This window comes from Rhinoderma darwinii, chromosome 1 (assembly GCF_050947455.1).
Source record: "Rhinoderma darwinii isolate aRhiDar2 chromosome 1, aRhiDar2.hap1, whole genome shotgun sequence".
Classification (NCBI taxonomy): Eukaryota; Metazoa; Chordata; class Amphibia; order Anura; family Rhinodermatidae; genus Rhinoderma; species Rhinoderma darwinii.
Window position 1 is genome coordinate 531,295,380 of NC_134687.1, and position 21,745 is coordinate 531,317,124.

Genomic DNA, 21,745 nt, shown 5'->3' on the forward strand with positions numbered 1-21,745 from the left:
CGGCACATGAACCCAGCCTCAGAGAGTATTGCCTACACTGAATACAATTCTATCTATGCCTCAGCTGAGAGCAGGACTAGGTATGTAGGGGTTTGCAGCCTGTGAATTTAAACAAGAGTGTTCTTATGCACTTCAATGGGAGATGGTTGTAATATTGTGAACCGCCGCTACAAGTGTCAGCGATTCACAGTGTGACCAGTAATGCACCATGCACACGACCGTAGATTTCGCCCGTAATTACGGTCCGTAGATACGGACCCATTAATTTCTATGTCCAGCTGACACCTTCCCATATATATACGGGAAGGTGACCGGGCCGTAGAAACCTTCCGTAAAAAATAGGACGTCCTATTTTTTTATTTTACGGACCGTGCTCCCATACTTTATAATGGGAGCACAGTCCGCAAATGCGGATGACTATCCGCGGAAGGTCGTGCACAGTGATTATGGGCACGGTCGTGTGCATGGGGCCTGAAGGAAATGAAGGGGAAGTAGCGCTCATACGAGTGCTGTGACCCCTTCAAAACAGCTGATCGGCGAGGGTGCAGGGAGTCAGACCCCCACCGATCAGATATTGGTGGCCTATCCTGAGGATAGGCCATCAATTTTTTGGTACTGGACAACCCCTTTAACTTTTATAAACGTTTTTTTCGTGGGGAGGAGGGGGGATGGAAAAAAAAACAGCAATTCCGCCATTGTTTTTTTGCATTTCAAATTTACGCCATTCAACGTGCGGCATAAAGGGGTTACCTTTAGTCTATAGGTCTGTACAATTACGGCGATACCAAATATACACTCCTCAACATTGATATTGCAACACCAAGAAGGGCAAGCCATAAGCCTATGCAAATCGAAGTAGTAGGTGTCGCGAAGATCTGCAAACGATGACATTTTCAAGGACCTAGCTCCAATCTGTGGCACGTGGAAGGGGCATAAAATACAGATTGAAAGCCAAGTTTTTTAGTCACATGAAACCTCAAAAATCGGATCAGACCAAGTGGTGAGGGATGATTGTGCGATGCCTCCTGTTAGTCGACATGCCAGTTATCGCAAACTGAGAGGGACAGAATCCTTGAATTGAGACACCTGGGATTATCACTCCGGCAGATCGCTACATGCCTAGGCCAAGATGTCAGCAATGTTCAACGTTGCGTATACCGGAGGTTTGGAGAAAAATGAACAAACGAGAAGAATAGCAAGAGGTATGCAGAGGCGAACCTCTGCACGGACGGATAGTCTGCTTGGAAGAATGGCACATAGTGATCGATTCTGTACTGCAAGTGAAATTATGCTTGATATCTCCTAATGCAAAAGTAGTAATGGACTAGGTAATGTCCCTACGGAACAACCTCCCTTGTAGAATGAAAAGGCAACTCCATAATGTACAGGTACATATACACACAAGAAACAGAGTATGAAGCAGAGTATATATGAAAGAAATAAATTTTTATTAGATACATATAAAAACATACATGCTAAAAAGGTACATGAAGGGAGAAACTCTATATGAAACAGACACAGGTAAAAAGCAAAACCAAGTGTATGGTGTATTTTAACGTCCTTATATTAAGGACATATGACTAAGGCAGTATGCTATCGTATGTATCGTGAGTAATTTGGGTATAGGCTATTTTGTTAAGGAAAAGATGACCAAAGTGTGTTTTTTCTAGAGCAAATAACCCCTAATATTAGTAACTCAGATAGTCTTACCCATAATAGTAGTCCTGGTGGCCTGGATACCTGTGTGTGGAACCCCGACACGCGTTTTGCGTTATCCGCTTCTTCAAGGGGTGTGACCGGGTGTCATCATAACACCTTGGTTCCCTCAGTGATTGCTTTGCAGGGGACTGATGGACTGACAGAGGGAGCCCCTTACCCCTGTATAACACCTTAATGACTGCGGTCCCTATTTAGCACAGTTATATCCGATCCCAGCTGTTAGAGCAGAACCCCGGCTGTCAATCACTGCTGGACTACTGCAGTGATCGTATAAGCACAGCTTCCGTGCCCGTGCGATCACTCTGACAAACATGTATTTAATTTTGCCTCAAGTAAAACCAATTAATGATGTACATGTACTTTACCTCATTTTGCAGGAAGGCGTTGATAGACACACAGTATATGGATACGTGCATAATTTATATTTTTTCTAGCAATTTCTGGTCCTAGTCACAATACAGGAAAGGTTGCAGTCTGATCCAGTTTTAGGCAGATTGTCTATTAGCACTTCATTAACAGACGCCATTGAGCTACATGGGGACTGATGGTAAGCAATAAGCAATTACGTTCTCATCCATTTCCCACTTGAAATAAACACTAACCAGTAAGTAGAATTGTGGAGAATTGTGGGCAATTTAACAGTATTAGCGGATAGGTAACAGGTAAAAACAAAAACTCTGAAGTATAACACATATAGACAGAATGGACAGTAGAGACTTGAAAAGATGTTTAGTGATCGAATCCATATTGGTAATAAATACATAGGATTTTTTTTTTTTTTTGGTTCAGGGTTTTAGTGGCTTATGCGGTGTTCCAGCAGCAGCTGTTGTTATCCACTGACTCAGGTCCATTGTCCTCTTATAATAGGAGAGCTTGAATAGAAGTGATCGCAGTAGGAAAGCTTGCAAGCACGACACGTTCAGTGCCAAGCACCACACTCTAATTAGTGAGCAGTTCCGGTCCGACAAGAAGACCTTCACCTTCTGTAGGGCATAATGAGCCAGGCAATGTTTGAAGCTTAGAACTAAGCTGCAGAGAACAAGAAGGGAGCTGAGAACTACTTTAAAATGTGCTAAACCAACAGATACAGGTGACCGAACACTGAACTGTACACTTGGCAAAGGCGAGTGAAGCGTTGGGGGTAGAGAGGGGTCGCTGGGGCTTTGTTGCTTCTTTTGTTTATGAAACAAGTGACACAATCTGACCGATCATAGCTTATGTGCAACAAATTAGAGGCAAATACAAAACTGGCTGAGCATTAATAAAAATAAAAGTAGGCAAACAGGGTATGGGTCAAACCAAGAGGAATGAAATGTGGAAAATGTTGCAGAGCGTAATTTAAATAAATCGTATTAATATTTAACAGGCCGGAAGATACATACGCACTGTCTGAATGTAACCGGATTGTTGGCCTATTAAAAAAAAATAGAATTGGAGCAAGAGGTTAGATATAAGACCAAGTTCAGATTTTTTGTTGTACCGCACAGAGAAAACCATGTTTTTCTATGATAGTCAGTCACTTTTCTTTAACCCCATTAGGATGTAGCAAATGTACTGCGTTCCGAACGCACTATAATTTTATGTTTTGATTGAGGTCTTGTTTTTTTGTAGCACCATTTTGGGGAAATTGAAATTAAAACGGTGTCTCCAGTATAAAATAAAAGCTTCCCAGTGCTATTAGCTCTTCATGAGGGGTCCCAGACAAAATGTATCTGGGCGGCATTGGCTCATTAATTGTAAAATCTAGAAACACATTTGTAATTCACTAAATAACAACACATATATAATTAACATTATGATAATAATAATCGCATCATTCTTTAAAAAGAAAAAAAAACCCTTAGGATCCATTCAGACGTTGCGGTTTCAGTTAAAACCACATCTGAAAACCGCATGAGTTCATACCGCGATTTGGTGCACTATTCGATGCGTGTGGTAAAAAACGCAGCCGCATCAAAAAACATACCACATCACAATAAAAACGCATGTGGTTTTCAGGTGCAGTTTCTACCGCAACGGCTGAATGGATTCAACGACCAGTCCTATTTGGGCCGTAAAGGGAATCTGTCACAAGGTGTATGCCACCCTATTTGAGGGCATCATAAAGTAGTGCCTGAGACCCTGATTCGAATGCTGCATCGCTAAATTGTCAGCGTTCAGTAGTTCTTGTTGAAATTACTTACTTTCCAGCAGCTCGTATTCATGAGCTGCGGCTAGCCTCGCCGACCAGCCACTGATTGACAGCTTTCTCCCGATACTGTGCATGGGAACGGGGCTAGGGGAGTATTTATTTTACTATTTTTATTAGGCACTATGCGGGGGGCAGCTATGGGGACATTATTCTGTGTATGGAGGCATGATACTGTGTGGGGGGCACTATGGGAGCATTATATGGAGTGTGGGGGAAATTTAAGGGCATTATACTGTGGTGGGGCACCCTTGGGGCATGATACTGTGTAGAGGGGGGGACTATGAATGCATGATCTTGTGGGAGGCACGATGGGGTCATTATACTGTGTGGGAAGGCACTATGGGGGCATGATACTGTGTGGGGGTACTATGGGGCATGATAGGGTGTTGGCTAAACGGTGTGTGTATGGGCGCGGATTGGGCAAAGTTAGAGGCATGGTTCAAAGGCGTAGCTCAATGTTAAAAAAATTGCTGCGGCAGACTGAGCGCGACACAGGCGTAATGCCTCTTTGCATTATTTGGAAGTTGGGAGTTATGCAATTACACGTCACCAGTAGTCCTTGGATCGGACTTGTTTTTCAAGCACATCCCACAGATTGGATAGAGATATGGGGAATTTGGAGGCCACGTTGACACCTTGATTGCTTTGGCATGTTCCTCAAACCATTCCTGAACAATTTTTGCAATGTGTCAGGTCACATCCTGCTGAAAAAGTCCACTGTCATTAGGGCATACCGTTGTCATGAAGGGGTGCCCTTGGTCTGCAACAATATTTAGGTAGGTTGTACACTTTAAAGTAACATTCACATGAATGCCTGTACTCAAGGTTTCCCAGCAGAACATTGACCAGAGCATTACACTGCCTCCGCCAGCTTGCCTTCTTCCCATAGTATATCCTGGTGCCATCTTTTTCGCAGCTAAGCAAAGCACACACTGGTCATCCACATAATGTAATGGAAAACGTGATTCATCAGACCAGGCCACCTCCTTCCATTGCTCCATGGTCCAGTTCTGATGCTCATTTGCATATTGAAGGTGCTTTCGGCAATGGACAGGAGTCAGCGTGGACACTCTGACCAGTCTGTGGCTATGCAGCCCCAAACGCAGCAAGCTGTGATGCACTGTGTGTTCGGACACCTTTCTATCATAGCCAGAATTCATTTTTTCAGCAATGTGTGCTACAGTAGCTCTTCTGTGGGATTGGACCAGAGGCTGTCACTCCAAAGGCACATCAATGAACGTTTGGCACCCATGACCTGGTCGCCAGTTCACCAATTGTCCTTGGATTACTTTTGGTAGGTACTAACCACTGTATATCAGGAGCACCAGACAAAAGCTGCTGTTTTTGAAAAGCTCTAAATCAGTCATCTAGCCATCCCAATTTGGCCCTTGTCAAACTCATGTAGATTATTACGCTTGCCATTTTTGTCTGCTTCCAACACATTAATAAAACGAGATAAAAAATAAAAAGTTGAACACAAAGCTTGCATTAGAAAAACAACATTACAGCATGATCACAGCAAAATAGAAAGAGGAAAAGTACACGCCGGTCAATGTGCATACAGTATAAAAATACATCTCAAACAAATGTACTGAATAATACCTTAGCAGATCAATAAGTGTACAGAACATCAAGAAATATAAGAAAATAAAATATTTGATGCAAAATTACTACAAGGCCCATCCCATTATCCTCTAACATCCTTTCCAACGATAAACATACTGTTCCCTCCGAATCCAGAGTCAAGGGGGAATAGATCCAACCATCCCAGAATTTTCCGAACTTGAGGGGGCATTTCCTATTACGGAATACTACTCTTTTAAATTAAATAGTTTTGTTAACTAGGGATTTCCATTGTGCTATCGAGGGGGACCTATCCGCCATCCTTCTCTGGGCAATAGCCTTTCCAGCCATGAACATAGTTTCTCTAAAGAAAATTCGTACATGATGTGTCCAGGCAATGAAGTGATATTAGTCAGGACGGAAATAACGTCTTCCAAGAGGGAACGAATACATGCTCACTCCCAGATAAGATGTATGAAAATTTGCCTCGGGAGAGAGACATCTGTGACATTCCGAGAGTGGCAAACGGCCCATTCAATATAGTCTAGCTTTGATAGGTTATGAATAGTTGGGATAATCTATTATTTACTGAAGGAGAAACAAATAAATGTGACTGCAGTGCCTCAGACTACTCCTCCTCAGATAAAGAGGGTATGACCATTTTCCAGGCAACCTGTACAGGGAGTGTTTGAGTCAATTTCTGCATTAAGAAGGGGTGCGTATATTACTTAAATAATGCCCTTGGGTCCCTGGGCTATTAGGATCCCTATTAAAAGGAAACTTCGATAAAGATGCAGTCTCTACATGAAATTGAGAAGAGAACGCATGTCTTAATCGCAAGTACCGGAAAAATTGGGTACGGTCCAGATTATAGCAGTCCACGATTTGTGTAAATGACATAAGTTATCCTTATATACGTCACCTAGGCAGAGAATTTCTTTGGATTTCCAAAAGTCAGCCCCTTCCAGTATTTGTAATTGGGGAAACATTGGTTGTCCCACATCGGAGGGTGTCTACCGCCAAATCCCTAAACCCATATATCAGCTTCCACACTTGATGTGCTAGTCTGTGAAGCAATAGTAATTTCCCTCTAAACAGTGCGGGACTTTCCAGGATAGACCAAAGGGTAGACTGCTTCAGCACGTGCCCCAAAGCATATTCGGAAAAGGGTTCGGGTATGTGCACACGATAACTGCAATTACATCTGAAAATACGGAGCTGTTTTCAAGGCAAAACAGCCCCAGATTTTCAGACGTTTTTTGAGCAACTCGCGGTTTTCACGTCCGTTTTTGGAGCTGTTTTCATTGGAGTCTATGAGAAAACAGCTCCAAAAACGTCCAAAGAAGTGTCCTGCACTTCTTTGACGAGGCAGTCATTTTACGCGTCGTCGTTTGACAGCTGTCAAACGACGACGCGTAAATTACAGGTTGTTGGCACAGTACGTCGGCAAACCCATTCAAATGAATGGGCAGATGTTTGCCGACGTATTGGAGCCGTATTTTCAGGCGTAAATCAAGGCATAATACAACTCGTTTACGCCTGAAAATAGGTTGTGTGTACCCAGCCTTCTTGAATCGAGTTCAGCCAGGTCTTTAAGTAGCAAAGCTGACATCCCAAGAAACAAATATAAAAATCGGGTAGCGCCAAACTACCCTTTATTTTTGGACGCTGTAGTGTAGTAAGGACAAGTTTCCTATGAGAGTTTCACGAGACAAAGTTGGACATCAAGGAATGCCATTTATTAAAGAAGGATCTAGGAAGAGGACCGTTTGCATGCTCCAGTAAATACAGGCCTTTTGGTAAAAGGATAATTTTTACCAAATTTACCCTGCCGGCTACCGAGAGGGGCAAAGTCTTCCACGCCTGGAATTTCTGAATAAAGGAGATTCTCCAGAGGGTATATATATTTTTTGCATGTGAACTAGTAGGGTTTTTTGTTATATATATTCCCAGCTATTTAAAGCATGTAACAACTGGGAGATAACAAATATCCGGCCAATCTACCTCCCACAAAGGCATTAGAGCAGACTTGGTCCAATTGATCAGGAGACGAGAAAAGGACCCTAGGAAGTATAGTGTGTACTGCAAACATAAAAAGAAACAGGTCATTCGCATACAGACCAATTCTACTCTCCCTATGTCCGATTAGTCACTCCTTTAAATATGGGGTCTTGGCGAATCTGTGTACAAAGGGGTTCCATGCCCAAAGTGAACAGGAGAGGGGATAATGGGCATCCCTGTCTAGTTACCCTACCAAGCTCAAAAAAGGTCAAACCAATTCCATTTACCAGTATGTTTGCTTTAGGACTATTATATAAAATAGATACCCATTTAGAAAAAACAGGGGCCAAAGACAAAATCGATATAACACCGCATGCAAGTATCTCCATTTCACGGAATCGAAGGTTTTGGCCATTGCTTTTTCAAATCCCTTCCCACCTGTGAAACCGCCTGGACCCTACGGATATTTCCAGAAGTGGATTTCCCAGGAATAAAACCAGACTGATCCTCATGTATAAAGGAGGTAATAATAGCATTAAGTCTGCTCACCAAAATCTTAGCCAGTAATTTATAATCTATATTAAGTAAAGAAATATAATAGTGGATTTATATAAAGATATAGGTAAATTACCCAATTCAAATCCCATTTGGTACATTTGAACAATTCAGGGCCAATGATCTCAAGGTTTTTAGAAAACCCTTCCAAAAAGGATGTTGTCTGGTCCAAGCGATTTCCCATTAGCCATGTCCCTCAAAGCCCTTTTCGATTCTTCCAATGTAATGTCACGGTCAAGTTGATCCCTATGTTGCGAGGATAACTGCGGGAAATTGATCCCCTCCAGGTACTCAAACAGTGTTCCATCCGAATACCCACCTTGAGAAGCATACAGGTCAGCGTGGTACCTGTGGAATCTGTCCCTAATCTGCTCTGCACTTCTAAGCTCTTGACCATTCTCATCGAAGATTTTAAGAATGGCTGGTGAAGATTGATTATTGTGCCAATAGTCTACCTGACTGATTCCCCATTTTGTTTAAGGAAATACAGTTTCCTATCACTTCTTTCTTTAAGATGTAACAAATATAATCTACCCGCCTGCATCCACTTTAGTCTATTCTCCTCAGATGGGTCAGTAGTAAAAGGATGATTCTAGTAGTTTACAAGATGAGGCTAGTCCCTCCTCAACAGATCTAGATTCTTTTTTGATTAAGGAAATTGTGGATTTCAGACACCCCCCTCAGGTATGCTTTAAAATGTATCCCACATAAGTAAACTATTAGGCTCATCATGATGAATATCCAGAAATTGGGTCAACTGATTAGGAATGCGATCATTTGGACCGATCAGATATACAAAAGGGATTAACTCTCCAGTTAATTTTATGGACTACTCGATCATACAATTGAAGTATTCCCTGTAGAGGTGCAGGATCCGAAAAATATTAGGCGGGGCATAGTCAATATTGGACAGCATAAGGAATATAGCGAACGCACCAAACCTATAATTAATTCTAGATAGTGCTCCTCTAGATGGAGTAAAGCATGAGAATTCCAAAGAACAAGGGTGTCTAACTCTCCACAATTCCATCCATCCCATCTCATCTACCAACCTCTGCAAGTTTGAGGAATATCTTGGCACTGGAGTACTACCCTGGGGCAAAAATTTATCAAGAGCAAGGTTCAAGAGCATATTAAAATCCCCCATACATAGAATTTTAGCCTCTGGATAATTGGAGGCAAAATTGGCAGCCAATTGCAGCGTCCCCATGTTAACAGCAGGTGGAACATACAGACCCAAGTTCACAAAAGATATACAATTTATATAAGCATGCACAAAAACATATCTACCCTCTGGGTCCACAAGTGACCAAGTTGCATCCCAACGGACTGAGCGATGAATGAACAACGAGACTCCGACAGTAGGACGAGTGCCAAGAGTGTCTTGCTCATTGAAACCACGGTTTCTGTAATCTATTGACAGAGTCTGCATTCAGTTGTGTCTCCTGGAGACATAAAATGTGCCAAACTTCTTAACGTGCGCAAATACCGCAAGTCTCTTACGGGATTTACCAATACCGCGGATAATCCACTATATCGCTTTTAGTTTAGACATGGAAGAATACACATACAGTATCTAGCAAGGCTATCTCCATAGTTGCTGCACATGGCATATATGGTACAAGGGAGGATTTAGAACATTCGCAGTATGTTAAAAAATTAGCAAGCGTTATAACTACAGTAGTATCAAATACAACATAACTAACCCCTGTAAGGGTAACTTTGGGAGGGATCTTCTCCCACATTTAGGAACTGTAATAACCATTATATTTATGGTTTTAACTTGAGTATCTTGGCATATGGTTACGGGGTGTCCGTGAATGAAAGAGAACAAGATGGTAATTTTAAACCCCACAGAAATAAGACTGCAACATAAGCTTCCCCCGCTAAAATGTGAGTTAGACCAATTCACAGGATATGTATAAAAGAAAATAATTAAATCCAACGATAGATAGGAACCATCCCTACAAATGTCAGCCAGGAAAAGTACAAGAACTATAGTGGTTACCCATCCATCCTCTTCCTCTCCAGTTCAGGAAAATATCATAGTCACCATAACTTTATGTTCCCGAGCAATAGAAGTGGATGGCATCAATGGCGTAAGCCTCCTGGCTGCGTAGTTAGCCGTTCTTCAGCTTCCTTTGGGTCCCCAAAGACAACGGTTTCTCCCCCCATCAGATATCCGGAGACGAGCTGGATAAGCCATAGAATAAAGGGATGTTTAAATCCCACATTTGCTTTTTTACTGCAATAAAGGTTGCCCGCTTTTTCTGCAATTCAGCCGAAAAATCTGGATATATCGAAATGCGGGAGTTCTCATATTGAATATCCTGCAGTTTCAGAGCCATCTGTAGGATCATATCCCAATCTTTCCAATTTAAGAGATGTGCCAACAGAGGTTTTGGTGGTAAGCCAGGCTGTGGTGGTTTCGCTGGAACTCTATGGGCTCGTTCTAATGCAAACGCCGACGAGAAACGTGCCTCAGGAAAGGTGCTCCAGAGCCATTTCTCAATAAAGGTTCCAGGCGTTGATCCCTCTATCCGTTCTGGGTGCCCTATAATCCGAACGCTGTTTCTGCACGGACGATTTTCCAAATCGTCGCATTTCTGCAGCCACAGCTCCACTTTTTTTCTCCACCACCGACAAGTGATCAGGGATGCAGGCAGTGTTGTCTTCAATAGTAGAAATGCAATGTTCTGTCTCCTTCACCAAGTCCCTGAGCTTCCAAACATCATGGCGGATCAATCAAAGATCCACCCTCACCTCTGCTATCTTCCCAATCAGCGAGGTGGTAAACAAATTAATAGCCTGCAGCAGTTGTTCATATACCTAGATCAGGGCCAGTATCTGTCTCCTCAGGTTGGCATGTAGAAGAACTCTGACCGGGTGGTGGTCTGGATCGATGCATTTGAGAGGCCGCGGCGCCATTTTGAGTGCTGTTCCTGGCGAAATCTTTCAATTTCTCCGCCGCTGATGACACATTCGTGGGACCCATCGGCACCGTCGGTGCTAGAATGCAGGAGTACTCCGTAGACCCGGAGGGAGATCGGTCGGTCTCAGGATTAAGGTCAGGATAACGGATATAGCAGGCTACACGCGGGAGCTCTCACACTTCGCATTTGCTCATGCCGCTAGCAGGCCACGCCCCACCCAACACATCAACTTTAAGAACTGACTGATCACTTGCTAACAAGAAGTGCCTGTACTTTTGCACCACAGACACCACCGGCGGCGGACGGAACCCTTCGACTTTAATGGGTTACGCAGGGTGCTGCGCTATTGTTTCTGGTATTTTCTGATGGATCTGTGACGGAGGCCCCTAACAGAACCTCCAACGCAGATGTGAACAGGCCCTAATGAATTTCCCCAAGAAAAATATTTATGGAAAAATTCAGTGTAGTTTAGATCAATAAATTATTAAATATTCAGAATTTTCAGATGGAAGTATTTAAATCTTTCACAAAATATTCTACAAATGTTTGAATTCTTGCTTTGCAGGTCTGTACAGAAAACAGGTGATTTAATTGTGTGTGGGGAGGGGGGGTCTAGTCAGGTCTATAAAATCATGAGTGAAACAATAATAAAAATGAAAAATAATTTTAAAAGTAAAAAAGTTATTTAATCGTAAAAGCTTTGCAATAATTTGCAAACGGTGCAGTAACTGCTTCTACTCTTCCACACAGACACTGTGACGGCTGTTAAAATGTGTGAACGCTACTTTGAATGCTTTATAGCACCTACTTGTTTGCAAATACGGTGCATAGAAAACGATTCTGGGAAATGGGCAGCGGAAAATTAAGGTTTTTTTTATTACCTGTATTTTACTTTTTACATTTTCCTGGAATTTGTTACATGAAATAACATAATCGCTTTCCAAATTTAGCTCAACGCCATTTAATTCGTTTTTAGAAACTGTACAAACTAAATTAAGTATAGAGATTAGATGTACTATAAAGCAAATGCAAAAATGGCCAACAAATCTGGATTTAAAGCCTGTCACCAAAAAGACTAATAGAAAACAAGGCCATCTGCCAGACTAGTGAGTGCTAGTGGTTGTAATACAATACATCACCTACAACAGTCCTTTTACCAGGCACCTACCCTCCAGATGTTCAGTATATGAGCAGCTTTGTGACTACACATATGCAAGAGACGCCTGGTGCTGCCGAGGTGCCACTCCACCAACTGGACGCCTACCAGAACTGCAAGATTAAAGTGAATGTCCACCTTTTAACACCATGTCTTATTTTAAATCCAAAATTTCTGCTGATGAATTTCTTAATATATCTGTATAGTGGTCAGAGCTTTGTTTGGTTTTTTATGTGAAGCTCCAAATGCCCTGCATAGCATAGGAACTTATTGCATATTGTCTTATTATTGATTTATACAGTATACAGTTAGCTCCTATGATCCCTCCAGAGGCGGTTGCAGACAACCAACATGTTAAAGGGGGATGTCACAGAATGGACAAAGATCACCTAGCCACAGGATACGTAATAATTGTCTGATTGCTGGGACACCATTGATCACAAGAAACAAGCATGTGCGCTGTCTCTTCAATTAAAGTCTATGGAAATGGACAAAGTGGGCAGTATCACACATAATAGGCTTAGCTACAGGACCCAGCGGACAGTATCAGACATAATAGACTTAGCCACAAGGCACAGCGGATAGTATCACACATAATAGGCTTAGCCACAAGGCCCAGCGGACAGTATCACACATGGTAGGCTTAGCTACAGGGCCCAGCGGACAGTATCACACATGGTAGGCTTACCTATAGGGCCCAGCGGACGGTATCACACATAATAGGCTTAACTACAGGGCCCAGCAGACAGTATTACACCAATGCGTTATACGGTCTGCTGGGCCCTGTATCGAAGCATACCACAAGGTAGGATTAGATACAGGGCCCAGCAGACCGTATTAGACCGTGCATTATACTGTCTGCTGGGCCCTGTATCTAAGGCCTAATTCACATTGAGTTTTTTTGCAGGCAGGATATTTCTGCCTCCCATGAAAAGACATGCCGCTTTTTTACCAACGAGCGGCTAAAAGCAGCAGGAAAAAAAAAAAAAAACGTCTGCCTCCCATTCAAATCAATGGGGGGCAATTTCGGCCATTTTTTAACTCCGATTCTGACACGGCTTCTGCGTCAAAATCAGCGGCTAAAAATAGGCTTAGATACAGGGCCCATCAGAAAATATCCCACCATGCGTGATACGGTCTGCTGGGCCCAGTATCAAAGCCTACCACATGGTAGGCTAGATACAGTGCCGCAGAAGCCAGAAATCTTACACGGGCTGGTTCCCGTTAATCCTTCCAATTTCTCAAATTACATTTAGATAAGGAAGGAGTAATTATAAAAAACTTAGCCTTCAATAAGTTGATACAAATGGAATGACACAAATTCAATTAAAGAGGCTCTGTCACCACATTATAAGTGCCCTATCTCCTATATTAGAAGATCGGCGCTGTAATGTAGATGACAGTAATGCTTTTTATTTAGAAAAACTATCTATTTTTACCACTTTATGAGCGATTTTAGCTTTATGCTAATGAGTTGCTTAATGCCCAAGTGGGCGTGTTTTTACTTTAGACCAAGTGGGCGTTGTACAGAGTAGTGTATGACGCTGACCAATCAGTGACCAATCAGCGTCATACACTTCTCTCCGTTCATTTACACTGCAGATAGCGATATAGCTATAGCGCTATGTGCAGCCACATAAACACACTATAACATTACTGTAGTGTCCTGACAATGAAAATACATTACCTCCAGCCAGGACGTGACGTGTATTCAGAACATTTCTTTGCCATGAGTAAGAGCACAGTACGTGCTCGAAACGCGTAGGCCAGGGCAAACCGCCTACTATCTACACATGTCTTGGGACTGCGTCTCCCTTCAATTTTTAATTTCAATACCCCAATAAAGGTGGGAATACTGCTTCCTTTTTAAACTCAAAGTAGGATTCAGCGCTGGATCATTTCTTCTACTTTTTCTATTGCATACCGACAGCCGTAGCGGGGATCCGAGCGGAGAGTCTGGAGACGCATCAAACTGGTGAGCTGGAGGTTTCCTCCCTTCTTTACTGTATTCAGAATCCTGTCACTTCTGTAGCGTCTCTGTGAGATTTACAGCAAGGCAAACGTAATCTCGCGAGATTACGATGTAACCTGTCATTTCAAACGAGATTACGTTTGCCTTGCTGTAATCTCACAGAAAAGATTCAGAAGTGTCAGGATTCTGAATAGACATCACGTCCTGGCTGGAGGTAATGTATATTCATTGTCAGGATACTGCAGAAATGTTACAGTGTGTTTATGTGGCTGCACATAGCGATATAACTATATCGCTATTGCTGTATAAATGAATGGAGAGAAGGGTATGACGCTGATTGGTCAGCCTCATACACTCCTCTGTACAACGCCCACTTGGTCTAAAGTAAAAACATTCCCAGTTGGGCATTAAGAAACTCATTAGCATAAAGCTAAAAATCGCTCATAAAGTGGTAAAAATAGATCGTTTTTCTAAATAAAAAGCACTGCTGTCACCTACATTATATCATCTCCTTATGTAGCAGATAGGGCACTTATAATGTGGTGACAGAGCCTCTTTAACCCGTTAGTGACCGCCCCATAGTGTTTTTACGTCGGTCACTAATAGGCTTTATTCTGATGCAATAGACTTTTTACGTCACTGCATCGGAATAAATAAACAGAGCAGGAAGCTGTCAAATCTCCCTGCTCTCAGCTGCCAGAGGTAGCTGAGGGCTGGGGGCGTTCCTGCTCGAACGTGTATGTATCGATCTCACCCGTTTAACTCCTCAGATGCGGTGCTCAATAGCGTGCGCCGCATCTGAGTGGTTTTGGGGAGAGGAAGGGAGCTCCCTCATCCCACCGACACCCGGTGATAAGATCACCGAGTGTCAGTGTCGCCGATGGCAGCCGGGGGCCTAAAGGCCCCCATGTCTGCCTGTAATGAATGTCTGCTAGATCATGCCTCTGGAAAACAGACAGGAACAATACACTGCAATACAGAAGTATGGCAGTGCATTATAAATGTGATCGGATAATCGCATAGTGAAGTCCCCTAGTGGGACTAGTAAAAAAAGTTTTAAAAAAAAAGTGAAAATAAAAAAAAAAGTGGAAAAAAAAAAAGAAAAACCCACTTTTCCCCCTTACAAACTGCTTTATTATTAAAAAACAAAATAAAGTAAAAAAAAGTTACACATATTTGGTATCGCCGGGGTCCGTAACGACCCCAACTATAAACTTATTACATCATTTATAGGAAATATATGGAAATATCAGCTCACCCTCCTAGGTGCACGAAGAAAACAGCGATCTCCACGCTGTAGAAACAACAGTCCAGAAGGAAAAGGTTCAGCACTCCTTGTGGAATATGAAAAAATCTTCTTTATTGGTTAAAATAGAAGCAAAAGGATTGCTTTCAGTGAATAGAAAGCACTCCTCCCACCATGCTACATATAAATTGGCAAGCGAAGGGGAAAATTTAGCTCCCATAGCTGCGCCTGTTTTTTGAATATAATAGCAACCATGAAACATGAAATAGTTAGAGGAGAGAAGATACTCTATTGCCATAATAATAACATTTTTGAGATCTAAGGAGTATTTGGAATATCTATCTAAATGGTATAGAACTGCCTTTAAAGCCAATTGATGAGGGATACATGTGTACAATGCTTCAATGTCACAAGTTATCCATACAAAATTATCCTGCCATTTGATACTCTCTACAGACGATAGCACATGTTTTGTATCCTGGAGAAACCCATAGCAACGTGTAACCAAAGGTTGCAGTAATGTATCTACCCACTCGCTAAGTTTCTCATTCAAGGAACCAATACCTGCCACAATAGGTCTCATAGGGGGCGGGAAGCGATCCTTATGGATTTTAGGCAAAGAGTGAAAAATACGAATAACCGGTTTCTCAACAAAAATATATTCACATTCCTTCTGATCTATGGCTCCTGTGATAATTGCATACACCTGATCAAAGTGGGTGTTTTTTGTCTTGGCAGCTATTTTAGTCAGACATTCTCATTCCTTTCCCTATCTATGAGTAATGGCTCTTGAGAGCTAGAAACGCGTCAGAGGGAACGTATGTTTTATGTTTTTTGTCCACTGTTTGCTGTTCAGTCTTCCGCTGGCTATCTATTTTAACCAATAAAGAAGATTTTTTTCATATTCCACAAGGAGTGCTGAACCTTTTCCTTCTGGACTGTTATTACATCATTTAACCCGCACGGTGAACGTGTTAAAAATAAAAATAAAAAACAATGCAAAAATTGCTGTTTTCTTTGAATTCAGCCATAAAAAAATGTGATAAAAAGTGAACAAAAAGTCGCATCTACTCTAAAAGGGTACCGATAAAAACTACAAGTCGTCGCGCAAAAAATTGCATCGGCGAAAAAATAAAAACGTTACGGCTCTTCAAATATGAAGACACAAAAACAAATCATTTTGAAAAAAAAAACAAAAACGTTTTTTCACTGTGTAAAAGTAGTAAAACATACAAAAACTATACAAATTTGGTATCGTTGCAATCGCAACAACCCACTGAATAAAGTTATTGTGTTATTTACACCACATGGTAAACGGCGTAAATTTAGGACGCAAAAAAGGGTGGTGAAATTGCTGTTTTTTTCTATTCTCCCCCAAAAAAAAGCTTATAAAAGTTAATCAATAAATTCTATGTACCCCAAAATGGTGCTATTAAAAATTACAACTTGTCCCACAAAAAAAAAGACCTTATACAGCTATGTCGACGCAAAAATAGAAAGGTTATAGCTCTTTGAATGAGACGATGGAAAAACGTAAAAAATGGCTTGGTCATTAAGGTGTAAAATAGGCTGGTCATTAAGGGGTTAATGTTCAAAACTGACATACAAAACATAGGTCTTTTTTTTCATAAACAACGGCATATGATTCCCTTTGTTTTTTTCAGCCGATTTTAGGGTAAATGCATTTTGTAAGAATCGCACAGTGGTGCTCTGTCCACAGGTTCCGGCGATAATAGGGTGGTTCTTTTCAGAACGGGTGCCCATCATTATTAGGGTATGTGCACACGTAGTGACCAAAAACGTCTGAAAATACAGAGCTGTTTTCAAGGGAAAACAGCCCCTGATTTTCAGACGTTTTTTGAGCAACTCACGTTTTTCGCAGCGTTTTTCGCAGTGTTTTCTACGTCCGTTTTTGGAGCTGTTTTCATTGGAGTCTATGAGAAAACGGCTCCAAAAACGTCCAAAGAAGTGCCCTGCACTTCTTTTGCAGAGGCTGTATTTTTACGCGTCGTCGTTTGACAGCTGTCAAACGACGACGCGTAAATTACAGGTCGTCGGCACAGTACGTCGGCAAACCCATTCAAATGAATGGGCAGATGTTTGCCGACGTATTGTAGCCTTATTTTCAGACTTTTGGTAGGTACTAACCACTGTATATCAGGAGCACCAGAGAAAAGCTGCTGTTTTTGAAAAGCTCTAAATCAGTCATCTAGCCATCCCAATTTGGCCCTTGTCAAACTCATGCAGATTATTACGCTTGCCATTTTTTTCTGCTTCCAACACATACACAATAAAACGAGTTAAAAATAAAAAGTTGAACACAAAGCTTGCATTAGAAAAACAACATTACAGCATGATCACAGCAAAATAGAAAGAGGAAAAGTACACGCCGGTCAATGTGCATACAGTATAAAAATACATCTCAAACAAATGTACTGAATAATACCTTAGCAGATCAATAAGTGTACAGAACATCAAGAAATATAAGAAAATAAAATATTTGATGCAAAATTACTACAAGGCCCATCCCATTATCCTCTAACATCCTTTCCAACGATAAACATACTGTTCCCTCCGAATCCAGAGTCAAGGGGGAATAGATCCAACCATCCCAGAATTTTCCGAACTTGAGGGGGCATTTCCTATTACGGAATACTACTCTTTTAAATTAAATAGTTTTGTTAACTAGGGATTTCCATTGTGCTATCGAGGGGGACCTATCCGCCATCCTTCTCTGAGCAATAGCCTTTCCAGCCATGAACATAGTTTCTCTAAAGAAAATTCGTACATGATGCGTCCAGAGGTCTTCCTGCAACAAACCCAACAGGCACACCTCTGGTGCTTTCGGTACAGGCAATGAAGTGATATTAGTCAGGACGGAAATAACTTCTTCCAAGAGGGAACGAATACATGCTCACTCCCAGATAAGATGTATGTGCTGGGTGAGCTGGAAAGGAGTCTCCGCGGCCGCTGCTGCACTTCAATAGGACCGAAAGGACACAAAGTTCGGAAGAGTGATAGATGATATACGGGAGAGTGGATAATAAAAATGGAATTTATTGGTGATATGACTACGCGTTTCAATGCCGCACCGGCATCTTCATCAGGTCATGAAGGAACACACACAAATACCTTGTTTAAATAGCTATGTAAACGTTGAAAAAACCCGCCAATGTGAACGAGGTCAGGGCGTTCCAATTACGTCATAGTTCAAAGTTTAAAAGAACGGATAATCGCATCAATAGTAAAACATATAACATATGATAGAAACGATTGCAGTACAATAATAGCAATATAAGGAAGAACATTGAAGTAATAGCGAGGAGTGTATCAAAAAGAATGCTTGAAACAACAAGCTAAATAGCTAACCGGGGATAACCGGATAATCACAGATGCCAGTACAAATAGAACATATATAAATATAAACCACAAATAAATGTGTGGTATGGAGATCAGATCTTTAGGTGCAAAAATGACATTTGGAATGAAAGACATTTTGTCGGCACTGATTCTAAAACGGAAATATACAAATAAAAGAGCAATAATTAATATTAAAAGGGTACACTATTCATAAACTAGACTTTGGGCATAGTGAACAAGCCGAAAACATAGAGTATGCAGTAATATATAAAAAACTATGTACATGGTATAGTCAAAATGAAGAAAAAAAAGCGATAACTTGGCTATAGAAAAATAGAACAGAATATCACAAAGTAAAAATTTTTTGAGATAAAAGTACATTATAAAAAGTGTAAAAAATATACACATATTAACATACCTGTCAGAAAATGCCAGAGAAATAGTAGGAAAACACCCTTATATGTTTAAAAGAACAATGTCGGCAAAGACGGTGAATCGTAATTGATGGCACAACGAAATTGGAAAAAAACAATGTGTCATGAGGGAAATTAAATGTAAAACATAACTGAAATTGTATCTGAGAGAGGGAGCACCAATAACTTATAAGAAAATGACAAAGAACATAGTAAGCAAACTATGTATAGTATAAGGTTATAACAGGCTATATAGTAAATATAAAATCGGCAAAGCCGGTAAATAGTAATTAATAGCACAACAAGATTAAAAAAGAGCAATGTGTTAAGAATAAAATTTAACTAAGAATGTATCAGAAAAGGGGAGCACCCATAATGTACGGGAAAAAAACAAGCAATATGATAACCAAACTATGTATAATATAGTGTTATAACATGCTATATGATAAGTTGTAAAGTCGGCAAAGCCGGTAAATCGTAATTGATGGCACAAAGAAATTGAAAAGGAGCAATATGTATATGCATTGGTATATCCTGAAAAATGATCCCTTTTTAAAAACAGAATTACCTGATAGACCGATCATCACCTATAGACGATCAAAATCCCTCAAAAACATTTTAGCACCCAGCAGACTAAAAAATCCCATGGTACCCTGTTCCTGTTCGGCATTGAAACGCGTAGTCATATCACCAATAAATTCCATTTTTATTATCCACTCTCCCGTATATCATCTATCACTCTTCTGAACTTTGTGTCCTTTCGGTCCTATTGAAGTGCAGCAGCGCCCGCGGAGACTCCTTTCCAGCTCACCCAGCACATCCTTAGCGGTCTTTTCATTTGAATTACCGGTCTCGAGTCCTGGCAGCAGCAGCACCTTTATCTCTCCATTGCTTTTTTATCACCGTGACCAGGTTAGTATTACTCTTCTCATCCACTACTTTATACCTGGTTAACCTGCACTATGTGGCGCCGTGTTTTCTGCTTCATCTCATCTCAGATAAGATGTATGAAAATTTGCCTCGGGAGAGAGACATCTGTGACCCTACGAGTGTGGCAAACGGTCCATTCAATATAGTCTAGCTTTGATAGGTTATGTATAGTTGGGATAATCTATTATTTACTGAAGGAGAAACAAATAAATGTGACTGCAGTGCCTCAGACTACTCCTCCTCAGATAAAGAGGGTATGACCATTTTCCAGGCAACCTGTACAGGTAGTGTTTGAGTCAATTTCTGCATTAAGAAGGGGTGCGTATATTACTTAAATAATGCCCTTGCGTCCCTGGGTTATTAGGATCCATATCAAAGGAAACTTCGATACAGATGCAGTCTCTACATGAAATTGAGAAGAGAACGCATGTCTTAATCGCAAGTACCGGAAAAATTGGGTACAGTCCAGATTATAGCAGTCCACGATTTGTGTAAATGACATAAGTTATCCTTATATACGTCACCTAGGCAGAGAATTTCTCTGGATTTCCAAAAGTCAGCCCCTTCCAGTATTTGTAATTGGGGAAACATTGGTTGTCCCACATCGGAGGGTGTCTACCGCCAAATCCCTAAACCCATATATCAACTTCCACACTTGATGTGCTAGTCTGTGAAGCAATAGTAATTTCCCTCTAAACAGTTAGGGATTTTCCAGGATAGGCCAAAGGGTAGACTGCTTCAGCCCGTGCCCCAAAGCATATTCGGAAAAGGGTTCGGGTATGTGCACACGATAACTGCAATTACGTCTGAAAATACAGAGCTGTTTTCAAGGGAAAACAGCCCCAGATTTTCAGACGTTTTTTGAGCAACTCGCGTTTTTCGCTGTGTCTATGAGAAAACGGCTCCAAAAACGTCCAAAGAAGTGTCCTGCACTTCTTTGACGAGGCAGTCAATCGACGACGCGTAAATTACAGGTTGTTAGCACAGTACGTCGTCAAACCCATTCAAATGAATGGGCAGATGTTTGCCGACGTATTGGAGCCGTATTTTCAGGCGTAAATCAAGGCATAATACGCCTCGTTTACGCCTGAAAATAGGTCGTGTGAACCCAGCCTTCTTGTATCGAGATCAGCCAGGTCTTTAAGTAGCAAAGCGGACATCCCAAGAAACAAATATAAAAATCGGGTAGCGCCAAACTACCCTTTATTTTTGGACGCTGTAGTATAGTAAGGATAAGTTTCCTATGAGAGTTTCACCAGACAAAGTTGGACATCAAGGAATGACATTTATTAAAGAAGGATCTAGGAAGAGGACCGTTTGCATGCTCCAGTAAATACAGGCCTTTTGGTAAAAGGATAATTTTTACCAAATTTACCTTGCCGGCTACCGAGAGGGGCAAAGTCTTCCACGCCTGGAATTTCTGAATAAAGGAGATTCTCCAGAGGGTATATATATTTTTAGCATGTGAACTAGTAGGGTTTTTTGTTATATATAATCCCAGATATTTAAAGCATGTAACAACTGGGAGATAATAAATATCCTGCCAATCTACCTCCCACAAAGGCATTAGAGCAGACTTGGTCCAATTGATCAGGAGACGAGAGAAGGACCCTAGGAAGTATAGTGTGTACTGCAAACATAAAAAGAAACAGGTCATTCGCATACAGGTCATTCGCATACAGACCAATTCCGATTAGTCACTCCTT

At 41.3% G+C, this 21,745-nt stretch overlaps 1 protein-coding gene across 2 annotated transcripts in view; it reads right to left on the reverse strand.

Moving 5' to 3' along the window:
- The window catches only part of LOC142660430 (uncharacterized), a 173,420-nt gene that overhangs the window by 137,920 nt on the left and 13,755 nt on the right, over window positions 1-21,745 (reverse strand). The gene's annotated exons all lie outside the window — the stretch shown is intronic.